The sequence below is a fragment of the Oncorhynchus keta genome, chromosome 13 (assembly GCF_023373465.1).
Source record: "Oncorhynchus keta strain PuntledgeMale-10-30-2019 chromosome 13, Oket_V2, whole genome shotgun sequence".
NCBI lineage: Eukaryota > Metazoa > Chordata > Actinopteri > Salmoniformes > Salmonidae > Oncorhynchus > Oncorhynchus keta.
This window is the reverse complement of record NC_068433.1, coordinates 34192389-34216154: the sequence shown is the minus strand read 5'-3', so window position 1 is coordinate 34216154 and position 23766 is coordinate 34192389.

Below are 23766 nucleotides of genomic sequence, written 5' to 3'. Positions count from 1 at the left end.
TGATAAAATAAAGAAGTTAATCTCAAGGAAAGGATGTACGTAAACAAGGGAGTGGGAAAATAGGTATTGGGGAAAAAAAGGTATGCAGATCTCAACCAGGACCAAGGTCAAAAATAGTTGCTTCGACCTTCCCATTCATCTGAGACACACGCGCACGCAGTGCGAAGGTTTCCTTGAACGTCTTTCAGTGAGATTGGTTTATATGAGGCTGCTCTGTTCTACATCATCACTGCCATTATCACATCATTGGATACATGGACCTTCTACACCCTACTCAAATATAATTGAGAGAAGGTTTATAAGTTACTATTCCTAAGGTTTATAGAGAAATGTATTGTAGAACAGCCCTCATTAGCATAGTTAAATACACTGCTCAAAAAAATAAAGGGAACACTAAAATAACACATCCTAGATCTGAATGAATGAAATATTCTTATTAAATACTTTTTTCTTTACATAGTTGAAAGTGCTGACAACAAAATCACACAAAAATTATCAATGGAAATCAAATGTATCAACCCATGGTGGTCTGGATTTGGAGTCACACTCAAAATTAAAGTGGAAAACCACACTACAGGCTGATCCAACTTTTTGATGTAATGTCCTTAAAACAAGTCAAAATGAGGCTCAGTAGTGTGTGACCTCCACGTGCCTGTATGACCTCCCTACAACGCCTGGACATGCTCCTGATGAGGTGGCAGATGGTCTCCTGAGGGATCTCCTCCCAGACCTGGACTAAAGCATCCGTCAACTCCTGGACAGTCTGTGGTGCAACGTGGCCTTGGTGGATGGAGCGAGACATGATGTCCCAGAAATGCTCAATTGGATTCAGGTCTGGGGAATGGGCGGGCCACTCCATAGCATCAATGCCTTCCTCTTGCAGGAACTGCTGACACACTCCAGCCACATTTGTGGCCTGCTGGAGGTCATTTTGCAGGGCTCTGGCAGTAGTGCTCCTCCTTGCACAAAGGTGATGGTAGCGGTCCTGCTGCTGGGTTGTTGCCCTCCTACGGCCTCCTCCACGTCTCCTGATGTACTGGCCTGTCTCCTGGTAGTGCCTCCATGCTCTGGACACTACGCTGACAGACACAGCAAACCTTCTTGCCACTGCTCGCATTGATGTGCCATCCTGGATGAGCTGCTCTACCTGAGCCACTTGTGTGGGTTGTATAGACTCAGTCTCATGCTACCACTAGAGTGAAAGCACCGCCAGCATTCAAACGTGACCAAAACATCGGCCAGGAAGCATAGGAACTGAAAAGTGGTCTGTGGTCCCCACCTGCAGAACCACTCCTTTATTGGGGGTGTCTTGCTAATTTCCTATAATTTCCACCTGTTGTCTATTCCATTTGCACAACAGCATGTGACATTTATTGTCAATCAGTGTTGCTTCCTAAGTGGACAGTTTTGATTTCACAGAAGTGTGATTGACTTGGAGTTACATTGTGTTCCCTTTATTTTTTTGAGCAGTGTATTTTTGAATTCAGAAAGTGCAGAGTTTATTGAAATAATGCATGTATAGCTTCAGCAAAATTGTGGAATATGAAACGACAGATGAAGGGTGTATCATCTATATGTTTTTAATTTGCAGAAAATAAAGATAAAAAATAAATAAACAATATAGATTTAACTTGAAAGATAAAGTTAATTATGATGATGGAGGCTAGTCAGCGACTGTTGTACTGGTAGTACACCGGGCTGGAAATGAGTGGCTGTTGAGGAAGAGGATGAATAAGAAACTGATGGGCTGCATCTGAAAAGGCACCTTATTCACTAGATAGTGCACTACTTTGGACCATAGATTTTTGTGCACTATGTAGGGAATAGGGTGCCATTTCAAACGCAGCCAAGGTGTATTACTGGGAACGGTATAATACTACCTATGTAGCTATTTACTACAGCTCTGTTCAACATGGGGCCAATTCAGACTAAGGAAATGTACCCATTTCCTACGCACGCCTTTCCAATGCACTTCTCATTATTTGGTATTCAGACATTACAATGTAACTAGGCAAGTCACTTGCCTAAACAAATTCTTATTTACAATGACGGCTACACCGGCCAACCCAATTGTACAGCGCCCTTATTCAGTTGCGTAACTCGCTCTGCAGGTGTGGCTACCTTGTGCATTCTGAATTAATTTAATTCAACCCCTGAAAACACTCCCACTTGCTGGCCAACAGCGTAGCCTAAACACTCCCACTTGCTGGCGGCAGCGTAGCGTAGCCTAGTGGTTAGAGTGTTGGACTAGTAACCGGAAGGTTGCGAGTTCAAACCCCCGAGCTGACAAGGTACAAATCTGTCGTTCTGCCCCTGAACAGGCAGTTAACCCACTGTTCCCAGGCTGTCATTGAACATAAGAATATGTTCTTAACTGACTTGCCTGGTTAAATAAAGGTAAAAAAATAAAAATAAATAAAAAGCACTAATTGGTAGATTAAAATAAATATTAATCATAAACCAGTTAGGAGAGCCTTTATGCACGAAAGAATAACATAATTATGCACGAAAGAATAACATAATTGTATGCCATCTGTAAATATGAATACAATTGTTAAATTACGAGCCTATAGCCACAGAAAAAGGGAGCAAACCTTCCCTCTAGCCATGATTGGCAGAGATAATGAGTGGGCTGGACATGCAGAGAAAAATAAAAAAAAACGTTCAAAGATGGCGCCGACAGAGGTGGTCGCCTCGCTTTGCGTTCTTAGGAAATTATGCAATATTTTGTTTTTTTAATGTTTTATTTCTTACATTGTTAACCCAGGAAATCTTAAGTCTTATTACATACAGCCGGGAAGAACTATTGGATATAAGAGCAGCTTAAACTTACCAACATTATGACCAGAAATGTGACTTTCCTGAAGTGGATCCTCTCTTCGGACCACCACCCAAGACAATGGATCTAATCCCAGCAGCTGACCGAAAACAACGCTGATGCAGAAGGGGCAGACCGAGTGGTCTTCTGGTCAGGCTTCATAAATGGGCACATGCCCACCGCTCCTGAGTACACTACTTGCCAATGTCCAGTCTCTTGACAACAAGGTAGAGGAAATTCGAGCAAGGGTTGTCTTCCAGAAAGACATCGGAGATTGTTTACATTCTCTGTTTTACGGAAACATGGCTCTCTCGGGATATGTTGTTGGAATCGGTTCAGCCCCCGGGGTTCTCCATGCATCCACCGACAGAGATAAACACTGAGGCAGGGGTGTATGATTTATGATTAACAACTCATGGTGTAACCATAACAACATACAGGAACTCAAGTCCTTCTGCTCACCCGACTTAGAATTCCTTACAATCATTCTACCTTCCAAGATAATTCTCCTCAGTTATAGTCATATCTGTGTACCCCCCTCCCCCATAGCTGGGGATATTAACAAAGTAAATTTGAGAACAATGCTACCTAAATTCTATCAGCATATTGATTGCCCGACACGTAGGGCTAATACTAAACGGGACCACTGCTACTCTAACTTCCACGATGCATACAAAGCCCTCCCTGCCCTCCCTTCTGCAGATCTGATCATGACGCCATCTTGCTCGTCCCGGCTTATATGCAGAAACTCAAACAGGATGTACCAGTAACGAGCACCACTCAGCGCTGGTCTGACCAATCGGAAGCCACGCTTCAAGATTGTTTTGATCACACGGATTGGAATATGTTCCGGTAAGCCTCAGAGAACAACATTGATCTATATGCTAAATCGGTGAGTGCGTTTTCTAAATAAGTGCATTGGAGATGTTGTACCCACAGCGACTATTAAAACCTACCTTAACCAGAAACCGTGGATGGATGGCGGCATTCGCACAAAACCATTTAACCATGGAAAGAGGTCTGGAAATATGGGTGAATATTAACAGTGTAGTTATTCCCTCCACAAACGAGAAATGCCAGTACAGGGACAAGGTGGTGTCGCAATTCAATGCCTCAGAAACGAGACGTATGTGGCAGGGTCTACAGGAAATCACAGACTACAAAAACAAAAACGGCCACGTCACGGACACCGACGTCACACTTCCTGACAAACTAAACGCAGTGCCACCGTGACGGCTCGCTAACAAAGACTGCGGCCCCCCCTCTCCTTCTCAGTGGCTGACATGAGTAAAACATTTAAACCCTCACAAGGTTGCTGGCCCAGACGGAATCCCTAGCCGCGTGCTCAGAACATGTTCAGACCAGCTGGCTGGTGTGTTTACGGACATATTTAATCGCTCCCTATCCCATTCTGTTGTCCCACATGCTTCAAGATGGCTACTATTGTTCCTGTACACAAGAAGACCAAGATAGCTGAACGAAATGACTACCACCCCGTAGCACTCACTTCTGTCATCATGAAGTGCTTTGAGAGGCTAGTCAAGGATCATATCACCGCCACCTTACCGGCCACCCTAGACCCACTTCAGTTTGCATACCGCCCCAACAGGTTCACAGATGACGCAATCGCCATCACACTGCACACTGCCCTATCCCATCTGGACAAAAATAATACCTGTAAGAATGTTGTTCATTGACTACAGCTCAGCATTCAACACCATAGTACCCGCCAAGCTCATCATCAAGCTGGAATCCCTGGGTCTCAACCCCGCCCTGTACAACTGGGTCCTGGACTTTGACGGGCCGCCCCCAGGTGGTGGTAGGAAACAACATCTTCGCTGACCCTCAACACTGGGGCCCCACAAGGGTGTGTGTTCAGCCCTCTGCTGTACTCCCTGTTCACCCACGACTACATGGCCATGCACGGCACCAACTCAATCATCAAGTTTGCAGACAACACAAGAGTAGTGGGCTTGATCACCAACAATGACGAGACGGCCTACAGGGAGGAGGTGAGGGCACTCAGAGTGTGGTGTCAGGAAAACAACCTCTCACTCAATGTCAACATAACAAAGGAGAAGATCGTGGACTTCAGGAAAGAGCAGAGGGAACACCCTCCTATCCACATCGAAGGGACAGCAGTGGAGAAGGTGGAAAGTTTTAAGTTCCTGGGCGTACACATCACAGACACTGAAATGTTCCACCCACACAGACCGTGTGGTGAAGAAAGTGCAACAGCGCCTCTTCAACCTCTGGAGGCTGAAGAAATTTGGCATGTCACCCAAAACCCTGACAAACTTTTACAGATGCACAATCGAGAGCATCCTGTCGGGCTGTATCACAGCCTGGTGCGACAACTGCACCGGCCTCAACCATAAGGCTCTCCAGAGGGTGGTGCGGTCTGCACAATGTATCACCGGGGGCAAACTAACTGCCCTCCAGGACATCTATGGCACCCAATGTCAAAGGAAGGCCAAAAAGATCAAGGACTACAACCACCCGAGCCACTGCCTTTTCACACCGCTACCATCCAGAAGGCGAGGTCAGTACAGGTGCATCACAGCTAGGACTGAGAGATTGAGAAACAGCTTCTATCTCAAGGCCATCAGAATGCTAAACAGCAATCACTAACTCTCAGAGAGGCTGCTGCCTACATTGAGACCCAAATCACTGAACACTTTAATAAATTGATCACTAGTCACTCTAAACACTTTAATAATGTTTAAATATTAATAATCATGTTTACATACAGTATGTGCTAGGTAATGTCCCGCCTTATCTCGGCTCACTGGTCACCATCATGCATGCTACCCACCCGTAGCATGCACTCCAGCAGGTATATTTCACTGGCCATCCCCAAAGCCAACACTTACTTTGGCCGCCTTTCCTTCCAGTTCTCTGCTGCCAACACTGGAACGAATTGCAAAATTCACTGAAGCTGGAGTTTTATATCTCCTCTCTAACTTTAAGCATCAGCTGTCAGAGCAGCTTACCTGTACACAGGCAATCTGTAAATAGCACACACAACTACCTCACCCCCATATTATTTCTTACCCTCTTGCTATTTTGCACCCCAGTATCTCTACTTGCACATCTTCATCTGCACATCCATCACTCCAGTGTTGATGCTAAATTGGAATTATTTCCCCTCTAAGGCCTATTTATTGACTACCTCTTCTACATTTGCACACACATTACATATATTTCTTTCTATTGTGTTATTGATTATATATAACTCTGTTTGTTTTTGTCACACTGTTTTGCTTTGTCTTGGCCAGGTCGCAGTTGTAAATGAGAACTTGTTTTCAACTGGCCTATTTGGTTAAATAAAGGTGAAATGAAACACATCTTACATTGCTCATATCACATGTATATACTGTATTTTATACCATCTACTGCACCTTGCCTATGCCGCTCGGACATTGCTCATCCATATACTTTTATGTACATATTCTCATTCACCCCTTTAGATTTATGTGTATTAGGTTGTTGGGGAATTGTTAGATGACTTATTATATTACTGCACTGTCGGAACTTGAAGCACAAGCATATCGCTACACTCGCATTAACATCTGCTAACCATGTGTATATGACCAATAAAATTTGATTTGATGAGTTCGGATTGGTCTGCCAAATAGCATGCTTCTGCCTCTTGGAGCTGGTCAGTATTGGTAGGTAATCCTGTCTAACGTGTCTTTTTAAAAAATGTATCGCATAGTAGAACTGCATAAGTTGCTCTCAACTTTCTGGAGGACCGCGTTTTAAAATCAGTGGAATTAGAGTATGATAGCTAAGGAGATGGAGAACACACCTGCACCGGACAGGCTAATGGCATCCATCCATGATGTATACGGGTAAGATAGTCTAGTTAGCTACATTTTCAGATATTACAAGTTTCTCATTTTGAAAAAGTTGTTTTCATTCCAAATTAGAGTACTGTTGGCTAGCTAGCTAATGCTAGTTGGCTGGCTCGCTAGCTAACGTTACATGTATGATATTATTTGTATCTCTTTGCTTTGCTAGTCATTTCCTAATGTTAAGTAGCTAAGACGCTCAGATCAACCCTTAAAGAGATGGGTGGGTCTAAAGCTTAAGAGGGTGTGAACAATACTGAATGGGTGTAGACAAAGAAAAGCTCCCCAGTAAGTACCAAAACATTCAAATGCCATTTTCTCAAAAGTGAGGTTTCAAGTTTATCAACTTTCAAAGCAGAATTACTTTCCCATTGTTCCCCAAATGCAGTTTTGACCATTTTGTAGCTCAGAGTCTCTGCTTTTATACAATGTAATAAACACCATTTCAAATTTTGCTACATAAGACCGAATCAAGGCAGTCACAAATTATTAGGGTGAGGCACATTGGCTACTAACAGCTTACTACACAACATACACTTTATTACTTTCTTAGCTACAGTATACAGTATAATCTCCCTTGCAATATTATATAATTTCTGCAGCATTATACAATACATTTTTGGACTCACCTTGTTGTGCTGTGCTCAGTTGAACAGGAAGGTGGCGCGGCGGTCCTTCATGGTCAAATGTGGTCAAAGTTTGGCATTCTCTGGATTTATGATGCCTTCAAGACAACTGGGGAAAAAGCAAGGTCAAATCGTGATGACGTCAGTGACCTTCAGGTCAAAGCTCAAGAAAGAGGCCTGAGTTCCCGACTTCAATAACGAATCGGATGACCGTTCAAAACGTATTTTCCCAGACGGAGTTAGTTTTTTTCAGAGTTCCCAGTTGTCTTGAACGCACTGATGTCGGAGATTTCCCAGTTCTCAGTTTCCAGCTGTTTTGAGCGTGGCAGAAGTCATGCTGGATTGACAGCATGGCCAATATTGAATGTTTATCCTCTTAAGCTTGTAAAAGAGACCCTTAAACCCAGACTTGGATCACACACCCGCTCCACTGAATAGGAGGCTAATGATTGCTTTGCAATGCTTGCAGTTAGCCACTGATTCTGTCCAAAACGCTCATTGTTGACTTTGCGAACTTCTGTAATGTTTATGGCCGATGAGCACCGATACGTTTTATCTATAATTTCTCTTCATTTTTCTCTTCGTTTGAAAAGGATTTGCCAGTATTTTATCGACTTGATTCATGATGATGCTTGCTAGCTAAGATTTAGCTAAGATGTTGACATGATCAGTCCAATATAACGTGATTTGACACCACCCATCTTTTTGGATGGGCACTTCTAATGTAACTCTATGGCAGCACCCAAGGGGCTTGAATTTGAGCTCTACCCGTAGATTTTGCGGTGACGTAGTGTCCCCATGAGTGAAAGAACACTGAGCCAATCATGGCGCAACTACTAGAGAACACACTCTGTATTTTCTGCTGGCTGCCCCTCCACCACAGAAAGCACTGTGCAAGGCTGAAACACCTGCATTTTGGAGCTGCCTTACTCAAGAAAGCAAAAAAGAGACCAAGTTTGTATGCAGCTTTATTATATAGATGATTTTTTGTGTGACACATATTAATGCCAAAATAACATGAAAAACAGGCTCTGTCCCACCTGCCCTGAATGTTAAAGACGACAGAGTTTTTCAGGATAAAAAAAATAAACGGAATGGAGCTAAGCAGAGGCAAAGTCCTAGAAGATTTAGTCTGCTTTCCACCAGGAACTGGGAGAGGAATTCACCTTTAACCAGGACAATATAATCTAAAACACAAAGCCATATATGGGTTGTAATTGCGCTGAAGGGGATGGCTGCCGTTTTATGGGTTCCTAACGAATTGTGCTATTATGTTTGTTTTTTCACCATTGTTTGTAACTTGTAATTTGCACATAATGTTGATGCTACCGTCTCTTTTGACCGAAAATAACTTTTGGATATCAGAACAGCGATTACTCACCTTGAACTGGACAAAGATATTTTCTTTAATGAGTCTGATGCAAAATGCTATAATTTTGCTCCCAGACAAGGCAACAAGTCCCACTCATTTGCATGAAAAAAAGAAGGAAATACAGGGGACGGAGACCAGAGTGCCTTGTGAGAATTTGTTGGCGAGTGGGTAACCCGCCTCTACCATCCATTCTATTGGCCAATGTGCAATCATTGGAGAATAAACTGGATGAGCTCCGTTCGAGACTATGTGGGTTAACGAATACATGGATAATATACGGGGCGGCAGCGTAGCCTAGTGGTTAGAGCGTTGGACTAGTAACCGGAAGGTTGCGAGCTCAAACCCCCGAGCTGACAAGGTACAAATCTGTCGTTCTGCCCCTGAACAGGCAGTTAACCCACTGTTCCCAGGCCGTCATTGAAAATAAGAATATGTTCTTAACTGACTTGCCTGGTTAAATAAAGGTAAAATTTAAAAATACAGTTGGCTGGGTTTTCCGTGCATCAGCAGGACAGAACAGCTACGTCCGGTAAGACGAAGGGTGAAGGTGTGTGTGTCTATTTGTCCATGACAGCTGGTGTGCAATGTCTATTATTAAAGTAGTCTTGAGGTATTGCTCGTCTGAGGTAGGGTACCTCATGATAAGCTGTAGACCACACTATCTACCAAGAGAGCTTATCTATCCACAAACTTTCGCTGGCACTAAGACCGCACTCAACAAGCTGTATAAGGCCATAAGCAAACAAGAAAATGCTCATCCAGAAGTGACGCTCCTAGTGGCAGGAGACTTTAATGCAGGAAAACTTCAATCTGTTTTACCTCATTTCTACCAGCATGTCAACCAGATTGAAAAATACTCTAGACCACCTTTACTCCACACACAGTGACACAAACAAAGCTCTCCCTCTCCCTCCAATTGGCAAATCTGACCATAATTCTATCCACCTGATTCCTGCTTTCAAGAAAACTAAAGCAGGAAGTACCAGTGACTCACTCAATACGGAAGTGGTCAGATGATGCGGATACTACGCTACAGGAATGTATTGCAAGCACAGACTGGAATATGTTCTGGGATTCATCCAATGGCATTGAGTAGAATACCACCTCAGTCACTGGCTATATCAATAAGTGCATCGATGACGACATACCCACAGTGACCGTACATTCAGTGGGGAGAACAAGTATTTGATACACTGCCGATTTTGCAGGTTTTCCTACTTAAGAAGCATGTAGAGGTCTGTAGTTTTTATCATAGGTACACTTCAACTGTGAGAGACAGAATCTGAAACAAAAATCCAGAAAATCACATTATGATTTTTAAGTAATTCATTTGCATTTTATTGCATGACATAAGTATTTGACCACCTACCAACCAGTAAGAATTCCGGCTCTCACAGACCTGTTAGTTTTTCTTTAAGAATCCCTCCTGTTCTCCACTCATTACCTGTATTAACTGCACCTGTTTGAACTCGGTACCTGTATAAAAGACACCTGTCCACACACTCAATCAAACAGACTCCAACCTCTCCACAATGGCCAAGACCAGACAGCTGTGTAAGGACATACTTGTTCTCCCCACTGTACATACCCCAACCATAAGCCATGGATTACAGGCAACATCTGCACCGAGCTAAAGGCTAGAGCTGCCGCTTTCAAGGAGCAGGAAACTAATCCGGACGAACCATCAAACATGCAAACCGTCAATACAGGACTAAGATTGAATTCTACTACACCTGCTCTGACGCTCGTCGGATGTGGCAGGGCTTGCAAACTATTATGGACTACAAAGGGAAACCCAGCCGCGAGCTGCTCAGTGGTGCGAGCCTACCAGAGGTGCTAAATTACTTTTATGCTCTGTTAGGTTCTAAATAAACACTGTAAAAACTCAGATGACTAGTAAAGCTGAAACCAAGTTTATTCCCCACTGGGTCACAGCTGCATAAGACAAAGACATATTTACACAAGCACAGGTATTTCATCCTCTCTCCAATACTGAGTCTCCTCCTTACACATCTTGACAGCCAACACATGGCTGTTGCCAGACAGGACTAGTGATGCCTGTTCTTTCTCAATTCATCTGACCTGACCTCGGCCCACATTCCTCACTCCTCCCTAACTCATTGCTGTCCTGTTGACTTGTACCAGACTATGGCCCTTCTCCTTTCCATAGGATACCTGATGTCTAACGATAACATGTTCTAACAAAATGTAAATGTTCTGCATTCCCCTCTCTCCCTCAGTAACATGAATAATTATATTTCAAGTTTAGAACCCATCAGTACCCCCTTTTGAACATGAACTCCGTACTGTTCAACATGAAATAAACTTGGAAATTACTTATAAATGAACAAATAAAAGACAAAATGAATAAGAAATGAAATATGATTTAACATTCACAGTTGATTATTAGGTTTGCACTGCTGAGACAAATGGCCTCTGATCCATAATTACACTATGCACACGTCCATCTCTCGTCTGATAACTGAGAATGACATTTCAGCTGGAGCTTTTGACTTCCACCATTTTCTCCTTCTGGTTCCTAAGAGAGTGATAGCACAAAATTTGAAAACCAAAGATAAACACAAGTATTAATAATGTAACTAAGTTTGATAACATGACGATTTCCACACTCTCTTCACCTGACTCTATGCCTTCTGGATTTTTTTCTGCTGGTTTGCACAAAAATGAAGGCCCTAAAAAACCTCCTCATTCTTTCATCCAGTCTTCCCCCGTCCGGCAACAGGTTCCAAGAGGTGTTCCCAAGCCATGTAATTTTCACTTCACTCCCCATCTCCTTTTTCCTCCATGGCCACCCGATATAAACGTTCTGTGGCCTTAATCAACTTTACCTCATCTTGAGGTAACTCAGCGCTGTATATACGTTTCACATCAATGCCCTCAAAAGATGATATCCCAACAATGCTACTAAGGTAACCCCTGCTACTACTAACACTGCCCATGATGCATACCTCAAAATACCCTCATTTGCGCTCTAGTCCAGTTCCATGCTGTTACTATAGCATCCTTCAATCGTACTTTCTTTGATGAACCCCTCACTGAAAGTTGACAATAGTGTCTGAAATGATCACACTATCTCTGCTACTCCCACCATGATCTGAGTGTGTGACGTTCAATTTAACTTCATAGTAGTCTCTATATTGTACACAGTTAGCTGTCCTTCCTCTCCAACTAGCTATTTCCTGATATAACTATACACAGCGGAGTGGTATGGTCCCCAGATTCTACTACCCCATTCCTTAATTTATGAACCACACAGATCTCCGCCCCAGTCACATTCCATTCCGCTCTCCCATTCCATATAACGTTAATGCCTTGGTTTTTGGGACTCCACATACAGTACCAGTCAAAAGTTTGGACACACCTACTCATTCAAGTGCTTTTCCTTATTTGTACTATTTTCTACATTGTAGAATAATATAGTGAAGACATCAAAACTATAAAATAACACACATGGAATCATGTAGTAACCAAAAAAGTGTTAAATAAATCAAAATATATTTTAGATTCTTCAAAGAAGCCACCCTTTGCCTCGATGCTTTGCACACTCTTGGCATTCTCTCAACAAGCTTCACCTGGAATGCTTCTCCAACAGTGTTGAAGGAGTTCCCACACATGCTGAGCACTTGCTGGCTGCTTTTCCTTCACTCTGCGATCCAACTCATCCCAAACCATCTCAGTTGGGTAGAGGTCGGGTGATTGTGGAGGCCAGGTCATCTGATGCAGCACTCCATCACTCTCCTTCTTACACAGTCTGGAGATGTGTTGAGTCATTGTCCTTTTGAAAAACAAACCATATGGGATGGCATAACGCTGCAGAATGCTGTGGTAGCCATGCTGGTTAAGTGTGCCTTGAATTCTAAATAAATCACTAACAGTGTCACCAGCAAAGCACCATCACACCACCACCTCCGTGCTTCACGGTGGGAACCACACACGCGGAGATCATCCGTTCACCTACTCTGCGTCTCACAAAGACACAGTGGTCGAACAAAAAATGTAAAAAAAATTATTGGCCCAAACAAGTCTCTTCTTATTATTGGTGTGCTTTAGTGGTGGTTTCTTTGCAGCAATTCGACATGAAGGTCTGATTCACACAATCTCCACTGAAAAGTTGATGTTGAGATGTGTCTTTTACTTGAATTCTGTGAAGCATTTATTTGGGCTGGTAAATCTAATGAATTATCCTCTGCATCAGAGCTAACTCTGGGTCTTCCTTTCCTGTGGCGGTCCTCATGAGAGCCAGTTTCATCGTAGCGCTTGATGGTTTTTGCGACTGTACTTGAAGAAACTTTCAAAGTTCTTGACATTTTCCACATTGACTGACCTTCATGTCCTAAAGTAATGATGGACTGTCGTTTCTCTTTGCTTATTTGAGCTGTTCTTGACAGAATATGGAGTTGGTCTTTTACCAAATAGGGCTATTTTCTGTATACCACCCCTACCTTGTCAGAACACAACTAATTGGCTCAAACACATTAAGATGGAAAGAAATTCCACAAAGGAACTTTTAACAAGGCACATCTGTCAATTGAAAAGCATTGCCAGTGACTACCTCATGAAGCTGGTTGAGAGAATGCCAAGACAGTGCAAAGCATTTATCAAGGCAAAGGATGGCAAAACGGACTTTGAAGAATGTCAAATATAAAATATGTTTTGATTTGTTTGACCCTTTTTAGATTACTACAGATTCCTTTATGTGTTATTTCATAGTTTTGATGTGTTCACTATTATTCTACAATGTAGAAAATAAAGAAAAACCATTGAATGTCTAGGTGTGTCCAAACTTTTGACTGGTACTGTATATGCTCACCTTGGTTTTCCTCATTTATTGAAGAGGGTTATGTGTTTTCTTGATCTGGGTTTGAAAGGCAAATAGTGGGTGCGTTCGGGCACATTATTTATTCAGTGTATGGTAATGTGATAGTAGCTTATTCCCGGTGGGATGTAGGCTACATGTTTATATCCTAGGTTTTATGTACAGTGCCTTGAGAAAGCATTCTTAACCCTTGGCTTATTCCACATTTTCTGTTAGTCTGAATAAAAAAAGGATTACATTTATTTAATTAGTTTATTTAACATGTTTTTAGAAATGTTTGCTAATTTATTGAAAATGAAATATCAAATGTACATACTGTAAGTATTCACACTACAGTACTTTGTAGATGCACATTTTGGCAGCTATTACAGCCACAAGTCTTTCTGGGGAAGTTTCTAGTATGAATGGTGAAAATATATTGTTACAGCCTGAATTTAACATTTTTAAAACGTCAATTTTTTTTGTCACTGACCTACACACAATACCCCAGAATGTCAAAGTGGAATTTTGTATGTAGAAAATGTTTGAAATTCATTTAAAATAAAAGCTTAACAAAAGGCTAAGCTGTGTTTCGCTATATTTCACTTGTGATTTCATGAATATGAATATTTTATAGTAAGATTATTTGACCGTTGCGCTATGCTAATTAGTGTAGTTGCTGACAATTCTCCCAGATCCGGGATGGGTAGTTCCAAGTTAAATGTCTTGAGTCAATAAGTATTCAACCCATTTGTTATGGCAAGCTTAAATAAGTTCATGAGTACAAATGTGCTAAACAAATTACATAAGTTGCATGAACTCATTCCGTGTTCAATAATAGTGGTTAACATGATTTTTGACTACCCCATCTCTGTACCTCACACATACAATTATTTGTAAGTTCCCTTAATCGAGTGGTGAGGACAATGGTGAATTTAAAACTGAGTTTTATTTATTTTTATTTCACTTTTATTTTACCAGATAAACTAGGCAAAGATAATGCAAATGCAGTGAGACAGAAACAACACAGAGTTACATGGAATAAACAAGCAGACAGTCAATAAAACAATAGAAAAAAAATTAAGTCTATATACAGTGTGTGCAAATGGCATGAGGAGGTATGGCAATAAATAGGCCATAGTAGCAAAGTAATTACAATTTAGCAGATTAACACTGGAGTGATAGATGAGCAGATGATGATGTGTAAGTAGTGATATTGGTGTGCAAAAGAGCAGCAAAGTAAATAAAAACCATATATGGGGATGAGGTAGGTAGGGTGGCTATTTACAGCTGCAACGATCGGTTAGCTGCTCAGATAGCTGATGTTTAAAGTTAGTGAGGGCAATGTAAGTCTCCAGCTTCAGCGATTTTTGCAATTCGTTCCAGTCACTGGCAGCAGAGAACTGGAAGGAAAGGCGGCCGAAAGGAGGTGTTGGCTTTGGGGATGACCAGTGAGATATACCTGCTGGAGCGCGCGCTACAGGTGGGTGTTATCGTGACCAGTGAGCTGAGATGAGGCGGAGCTTTACCTAGCATAGACTTGTAGATGACCTGGAGTCAGTGGGTCTGGCGACGAATATGTAGCGAGGGCCAGCCGACTAGAGCATACAGGTCGCAGTGGTGGGTGGTGTAAGGCGCTTTGGTAACAAAACGGATGGCACTGGGATGGTCTGCATCCAATTTGCTGAGTATTGGAAGCTATTTTGTAGATGACATCGCCGAAGTCAAGGATCGGTAGGATAGTCAGTTTTACTAGGGTAAGTTTGGCGGCGTGAGTGAAGGAGGCTTTGTTGCGAAATAGAAAGCCGATTCTAGATTTGATATTGGATTGGAGATGTTTGATATGAGTCTGAAAGGAGAGTTTACAGTCTTGCCAGACACTTAGGTATTTGTAGTTGTCCATGTATTCTAGGTCAGAACCGTCCAGAGTAGTGATGCTAGTCGGGCGGGCGGGTGCAGGCAGCGAACGGTTGAAGACCACACATTTGGTTTTGCTAGCGTTTACGAGCAGTTGGAGGCCATGGAAGGAGTGTTGTATGGTATTGAAGCTCGTTTGGATGTTAGTGCTTGAACTGTTTGGGCATAGACCAACTTTGCAGGCTATCTCTGCAGTAGATTGCAACTCCTCCCCCTTTGGCAGGTCTATCTTGACGGAAAATGTTGTAGTTAGGTATGGAAATCTCAGAATTTTTGGTGGCCTTCCTAAGCCAGGATTCAGACACGGCAAGGACATCGGGGTTGGCGGAGTGTGCTAAAACAAACTTAGGGAGGAGGCTTCTGATGTTAAAATGCATGAAATCAAGGCTTTTTCGATTATAGAAGTCAACAAATGAGAGTGCGTGGGGACACGCAGGACCTGGGTTAGCCTCCACATCACCCGAGGAACAGAGGAGGGGTAGGATGAGGGTACAGCTAAAGGCTAGCAAAACTGGTCGTCTAGTGCGTTGGGGACAGAGAATAAAAGGAGCAGATTTCTGGGCGTGGTAGAATAGATTCAGGGCATAATTTGCAGATGGGTATGGTGTGGTGCGGGTACAGTGGAGATGAGCCCAGGCACTGAGTGATGATAAGAGAGGTTGCATGCTCTGGACATGCTGGTTATACTGGGTGAGGTCACCGCATGTGTGGGAGGTGGGACAAAGGAGGTATCTAAGGCATGTACAGTGGGACTAGGGGCTCCACAGTAAATAATACATATAATTATAATTAATTACTAATTATTAAACAATTATCCTAAACAATACAAGGCATATTGACATTTGAGAGACACATAAAGCAATCACAGGTGTTGAGTGGGAGAGCTAGCTAAGTCAACAATGGGTAAGACAACAACAGCTAATCAGCTAAGGTAAAATGGCGATGAATGGGCGGTTAACTACACACAGGGCCTGAGTTCGGGGCTAGGGCGACATATAAACAAAGGTAAACAAAGTGGAGTACCGTGATAAATGAACAGTCCAGCAGGCATCAGCTATGTAGCCAAGTGATCATAGTGTACAGCAATAGATGAAACAGGAAAACCGCTAGGTGGTCGTTACTACGCTAGCATGCGGGAGATACGGCGTTTAGCTTCCCGGGTGGTGCAGTGGTTAAGGGCGCTGTACTGCAGCAGTATGGCTGGTTGGGTTGTGTATCGGAGGACGCATGACTTTCAACCTTCGTCTCTCCCGAGCCCGTACAGGAGTTGTAGCGATGAGACAAGATAGTAGCTACTACAACAATTGGATGCCACGAAATTGGGGAGAAAAAGAGGGTAAACATGTAAATAAAATAAAAAAGAGATACGGCGTTTAAAGTTAGCAGTCTGGGGTAAGTAGAAGCGTCTGCTCCGTCGTCCGGCAAAGGCCGGTTGAAGGCACAGCTGATGGAATTACGTCTGTGGACCAGTCGTGGTGGTACGGGGGGGCCTCGTGTCGACGAAGGGAATGTGCCAGATGGCGAAAGAGGTATTGTAGTTGTGGGAATTTCGTTTGCTAGCCGGGAGATGCGCCTGGCTCAGGGCTAGCTTCTGGGCTGGGTCACGAAGTTGAAGATAGCTAGCTGTGATGATCAATGGTCCAGGTGTTTATGGCAGGAATCTGGCATTGTAGTGGAGAAAAACAATCCGAGGCTGGCAGGTATTATCCATCCTAAATAAAACAGCTGGTGCCTGAGCAGAGGATAAAGGCCGCTAGCTGTGGCTAACAATGACTAAATGGCTAACGTAAACTCACCCCATTCCGTACAAATGTGCGCAACTGCAACATTCAAGCGAGGCTACAAAGAAAACTAATGGGACTGTAGCGACTGTGTTGCCTTCAAAATCGGGGGTGTGAACTACATTTCTATTCAAGCATTGATCGACATTGATCGGCTCTATAGTATTGGAGAAAAGTTGAAAAAAACGGACCTTCCGTTACATCATGACGTGTCATGTCTTAACATACAGCACTCATAAAGCAACTATTTCTGTCTTACAATCTCTCTCCACCAGGTGTAGCACTTCTCTCATCCTTTAAAAACAAGAAATGGACAGTGACGGGGGTAAGGGGGGATACCTAGTCATTTTTGCGTCATCATTGCATGCGATCATCATTCTCGAAGTCGCTGTTTACTTCTAAGATCACTTTAGCACCGCGCTAAAAACCCGATTCAAATTCGACACAAACCTTCAAAAAGGTATGTAATGACACATTATATAAACTCTTTATAGTGTTTATTTAAATTTTAGAGGCGATAAGGTGATAAGGTGATAATTTGGACAGATCGAGTGAACACAACATCTCTCCTCACTATCACGCATTAGTTTCGCTTCCCCACCGCCATTGCCTTCTTGATTCATGCAGAAACGGGCAGCGTGGGGGTCATGTAATTGATTCTGTTGGGAAGGGGAGAAATTGGGCTTTACAGTGGTATTTATATTACAGTTGATCTGGAAGTATTACTTTTTTGGGGCGCTAAAATAAAGTAAATTGTACGGACCAAGGCGATGTTGTCACGGTCTTCCTCTGAAGAGGAGAGGCGAGAAGGATCAGAGGACCAATATGCGGCGTGGTATGTGTTCATAGTGAAGTTTAATAAAGAGAACACTGAACACTGCAACACTATACAAAAGAGTAACAAAAACAATAAACCAATGATGACCGTGAAGCTACAAAATGAGACCTGTGCTGACACAAGCCACTAACATAGACAATCACCCACAAACAAACAGTGCAACCCAGGCTACCTAAGTATGATTCTCAATCAGAGACAACTAATGACACCTGCCTCTGATTGAGAACCATACTAGGCCGAAACATAGAAATACCTAAATCATAGAAAAACAAACATAGACTGCCCACCCAACTCACGCCTTGACCATACTAAATAAATACAAAACAAAGGAAATAAAGGTCAGAACGTGACAGATGTACAAAAGTGAGTGAGTTTACGTTAGAAACTTAGCTAATTAGCTGGCTACCTTCTGATGAAAGTTTTGGCTATAGGATCTAAAAAAATTGCAGATCCGTGTCACATTGAGTGAGGCGGGTTACCGGAAGGTATATTAGAAAAAGAGATTGAAAAATGGAAAAAGAGATTGAAAAATAAATTGGAATATATACAAAAAATATACAAAAAAGACTAAAAATACAAAAAGTAAACGAGAGGACAACAAACTATGTCTGCACTGCTACGCCATCTTGGATACTCACACACAATAACTGTCAGTCTTAGAATGATCAAGTGTAAAAGATTTTAAATACTTGTGTTGTATAACATGACTGATCCCTGTGTGTCCATCTCCTCTCCCTGAAGCTCTGACGGCAGTTTAATGGTTGTTATAGGAGAATTGATTAACAACATTGTGTTTACTCCACAATACTTACATGCTGAACCACACCGCTCGCGTGGTTCTATTTGTGATGCTTGACACGCTGCAAGTCCCACCTCTCCCATCTCCTAATTGTTTTTTAGCAGCATATACCCACGTGGGTGATTGAAAGATGAACTGAGATCCATACTTCAGTTCAGTTGTTAGTGGTAATGCACCTTAAAGTTGGTTGCCATCTGCCATATAAAGTCCAAAGAAGAAGAGGAAGAAGCCTGAAGGAGGAGAGATTACTAGAAACAAACGCGGTTTACCCTTTTATCTGTGGATTAATTGTTGGAGTAGAGGACCTTGTGCATTTCATTTAAAATAACACAAGTAATACTGCAAAAGATGTGGCCAAGAAATTAACTTTTTTTCCTGAATACAAAGCATTATGTTGGGGCAAATACAACACATCACTGAGTACCACTCTTCATATTTTCAAGCATGGAGGTGGCTGCATCATGTTATGGGTATGCTTGTCATTGGCAAGGACTGGGGAGTTTTTTTAGGGTAAAAAGAAACGTAATACAGCTAGCTATAAGCACAGGCAAAATCCTAGAGGAAAACCTGATTCAGTCGGCTTTCCAACAGACACTGGGAGACAAATGTACCTTTCAGTAGGACAATAACCTAAAACACAAGGCTAAATATACACAGGAGTACTTACCAAGACGATATTGAATGTTCCTGAGTTGCGTAGTTACGGTTTTGACTGAAAATCTATGACAAGACTTGATCATGGCTGTCTAGCCATGATCAACAATCAACTTGACAGAGCTTGAAGAATTTAAAAAATAATAATTGTACAATCCAGTTCTGCAAAGCTCTTAGAGACTTCCCCAAAAAGACTCAAAGCTGTAATCGCCACCAAAGGTGCTTCTACAAAGTATTGACTTATACCTGTATTTCATTTTCAATAAATTTGCAAACATTTCCAAAAACATGTTTTCACTTTGTCATTATGGGGTGTTGATGAGTGAGAAAAAAATCTATGTAGTTAATTAATCCATTTTGAATTCAGACTAACACAATAAAATGTGTAATAAGTCAAGGGGTATGAATACTTTGAAGGCACTGTACATAATAGGCTACAAAACATTTATTCTCTTGATGGAAAAACTGTATTGTGTAAAAAAAAGGGATTTAAAAAAAAAAATTTTTTTAATTTAATTTAAGACCTACAGCGAGCTCTTTAGCCTATATTCTGGAATAATTTTCAGCACTAGACAGCTCCTGCAACGACACAGTTAAGTTTAACTTTATAATGAGTGCACTGCGTGGTGTTTTGAGACATGGGTGTGACATCTTCAGCTGTTATGTTTACGATGCATCTTTAAAGCCAGACTCAGTAACTCCCAAATAAAATGTCATTTTTTTATCTGGTTTAATATATCTCAAAATGTATAGATAAAAGAGTAATTTATCATTTGGGTCCCTTCAAAGTGTCAAAAATGATGGTTTTACTAATTATAAGTACAGCAGCTTTGTTTAAATATTGAAGGTCAGATTTCTCCAGGTAATTATGATGCATAGGCATATTGATCATTTATCTTGTGCACTTTCTGTCACGCCCTCATCTGTTTCACCTGTCCTTGTGATTGTCTCCACCCCCTCCAGGCATCGCTTATCTTCCTCTGTGTATTTATCCCTGTGTTTCCTGTCTCTCTGTGCCAGTTCGTCTTGTTAAGTCAACCAGCGTGTTTTTCCCGTGCTCCTGGTTTTTCTTATCACTCTTTTGCTAGTCCTCCCGGTTTTGACCCTTCCCTGCCCTGACTCTGAACCCGCCCGCCTGACCATACTGCCTGTCCTGACCTCGAGCCTCCCTGCCACTTTGTACCTCCTGGAGTCTGACCTTGTTATGATCTTTTTGAGCCATGACCATTCTCTTGCCTGCCCCTTGGATACTAATAAATATCAGAGACTCAAACTTCTGCCTCCTGTGTCTGGGTCTCGCCCTGTGCCCTTATACTTTCTTTCTGCTCCTCTGATCCATCCACAACTACAGCAACAATACATATCTATATCAAATTGTATTGTTCCATACACATATTTAGCATATGTTATTGTGGGTGTATATCACTCTCATTACAAACGAGAGTTGAGTGATACAGAATAAAAGTGTAATTTAGCTGACAAAAACATGTAACGGTTAATAATATTGTCTCCTGGCTGTCAGTCCGTCTGAGCGTCTGCCTTTCTGTGTGACCATTGACGATGTGCAAGAGCGCAGATTAGAAAACACTGGTGGGCCTGTCAAAGTTGCTTTGATGTTGCTAGCTTAAGCTTCTGAATAACAATTAGACACAATTCCACTTTTCATTCAGCAAGGGATTGAGAATATTTTCCTAGTGCAACACTCGCTAGTTGGACCACATTTCAGACTCCTCAGCATGGCCTGCTGGATACTATGGACTTTTTTGGGGGGACGTCAGCTAACTTCCTGCATTTCAACACATTTTACCATGATACAAAGAGAAACGTGCAGTTTTATAATGCTACTTGTCATGACGTGGCCCTTTCTGGGTATAGATCATGTCTTCCCCCTCTCTCACTCTCTCCTACACCCAGGTTATGTTATCTTAGGTCGTAAATTCCTGGCGGAGACTCTCTCCCACTTTTCATGCAGATAGAGTCCACAGAGTGAACAAAGGATTTCATGTGGCCGAACTCCTAAATCCCCAAATGAAAATGAAGCTATATGTCCACTTGTGATAATGTGGGAAGGGTCCGTGGACAGTTATGTTGAGTGTGTTTCATTTTGTGACCTCAGGAAGGACAGGAAACACACACAACTACAGTGTATATTGATTGCAATTATTCCCGAATGAGTGAGGGTTCAGGTGAGCATTCAGGTGCAAAGGATTAGCATTTCAATTAATATAATTATCAACTGTGTGTAGTGAATCCTTTTGACTTTCCCGCTTCTTTCTCAGTTCACACCCACTTCCCTTTGTCCACCGAGCAGTCATATCGGCTTAGCCCACTAGGGAATCTTCCCTATCCTTGTTTTTACCAATATCTACTCTTTGTTTGTTTAAGAATTTATGTGATTATTTAGTTAGTTAGTAAATAAATGATTAAGCCAATTGGTGTATGGACGATTTATAGTAAAGGCTGGGTTCGTGCAGGTAACCAACAATTTACGACGTTCAGATGAGACTGACGTGAGGTAAAGAATAATTCCTTAATAGAAGACTAATTGATCAGATATTAAAATATCTGAAGAGTTAAATTCTGAAAATTATAACTTTGTAATATGAAGATTTTCCGTGGTGCCACGACTTCCTAGTTATTTACATGATTAGTTTTTATCACACAATAATAATTACAGAGAATTTATTTGATAAAATAACAGTCTTCACTTTTAATGTTGCCAAAGACACACCATACTCTACTCATTTTGTCATGAGATTAAGAGAAAATGTTGCAGTTGTTTTGCTAATTTCCTGCTATTCTACACTTTCTCCAATGGGGCAGGGAGAACATTTTGCCTGGGTTTGTTTACATTATGTCTTGCCTGGGTTTGTTTTGTCACCCCGACAGTTTGACATTTCATAATCACAAATGACGTAAATGAAACTTGCTGAGTCTGCCTTTAAAACACTTAAGCCTAAATTTCATCGCTATCGGGAAACCAGGCCATGGTCTTTCGTCAGCACATTGTCTTTTCTTTATTTTCTTTATTTAACCTTTATTTAACTAGGCAAGTCAGTTAAGAACAACATCTTATTAACAATGTCGACCTACCCCGGCCAAACCGTAACTCGGATGACGCCGGGCCAATTTTGTGCCTCCGTCTTGCCGCCTCAATGTTAAAATCCAAGCACAGGGGTCACCCTTTCACAGTTACTATGAGGAGATTTGACTTCAAATATCTTGATTTTGTGAAATTGTGTTAATGTAAAGAAAGATTACTTTTTGTGAAAAACGTATTGTAATGACCTGACTAGATCATAAATGAACAATTGTCCAGACGGAGGCTTGAGTTTGCGAATTGACGGTTTATTAAACCAACTTTACACAGGCTACTGTTTGGGCCGTAGCACACGCCAAATACATGACAGATAACCCACAAGCCAATCGTGACCTTCTCTTGTGAAGCCCAGACGTAAGAGAGAGAGAACAAAGGCTGAACCTGGTCTTAACTTCCAATGCTCCACCCCCCTGCCCAACCCCCCTCCACGCCACTCCGCCAACCACCAGGATGCCCAGCATCAGAACATTCCAGGCATTCCCGTGATTGGCAGATAGCAAGTTAATTGACATGTCGGACCCCGCGAACACCGGGTACTGGTCAGTACAACACAACCACCTCCTAGCCTAACACATAACACACAGCTGTCTGTGCGGGTCGCTACAGTATGTTACCTTGGTGGTTGCCATGGTGCATCAGTAGTAATATAATAATCAATGCTGAGTTCAAAACGACTCAAAAATCTACGACTTCCGAATTCAGTGTGTTCAAGACAACTGGGAACTCTGGAAAAAAATTTGCTCCAACTGGGAAAAATTGTTTTGAACCGTCATCCAACTCGGATGTCCAAAATCGTGAATGCGGGACTATTTCGAGAGCTCCGATTTTCCAACCTGAGGATCACTGACGTCATGATTTGACCTCGTTTTTTTTCAGAGTTCCCAGTTGTCTAGAAAGCACCAATACGTCAAGTCGATATTCATGTCATAAGAAGGAATTACCCTCGAACATGCCCACAAATTGTGGAAAACAATAATTCTTACCCATTGACCTCCATTGTAAAAGTTCAAACTTCGTTATCGATGTTTAGTTATACAGAAATAACAAAACATGCAGAAAAGCTGCTGTGTTTTTGAATGTACATGTAACCAGGTGAAAAATCCCAACCTAAGGTTCACAATGCTCCCACGTAGGTAAATAGAGCCTGTGGGAAGAGCCTTGTGGCTTCAGGCTATTCGGTGTGGAGAAGTG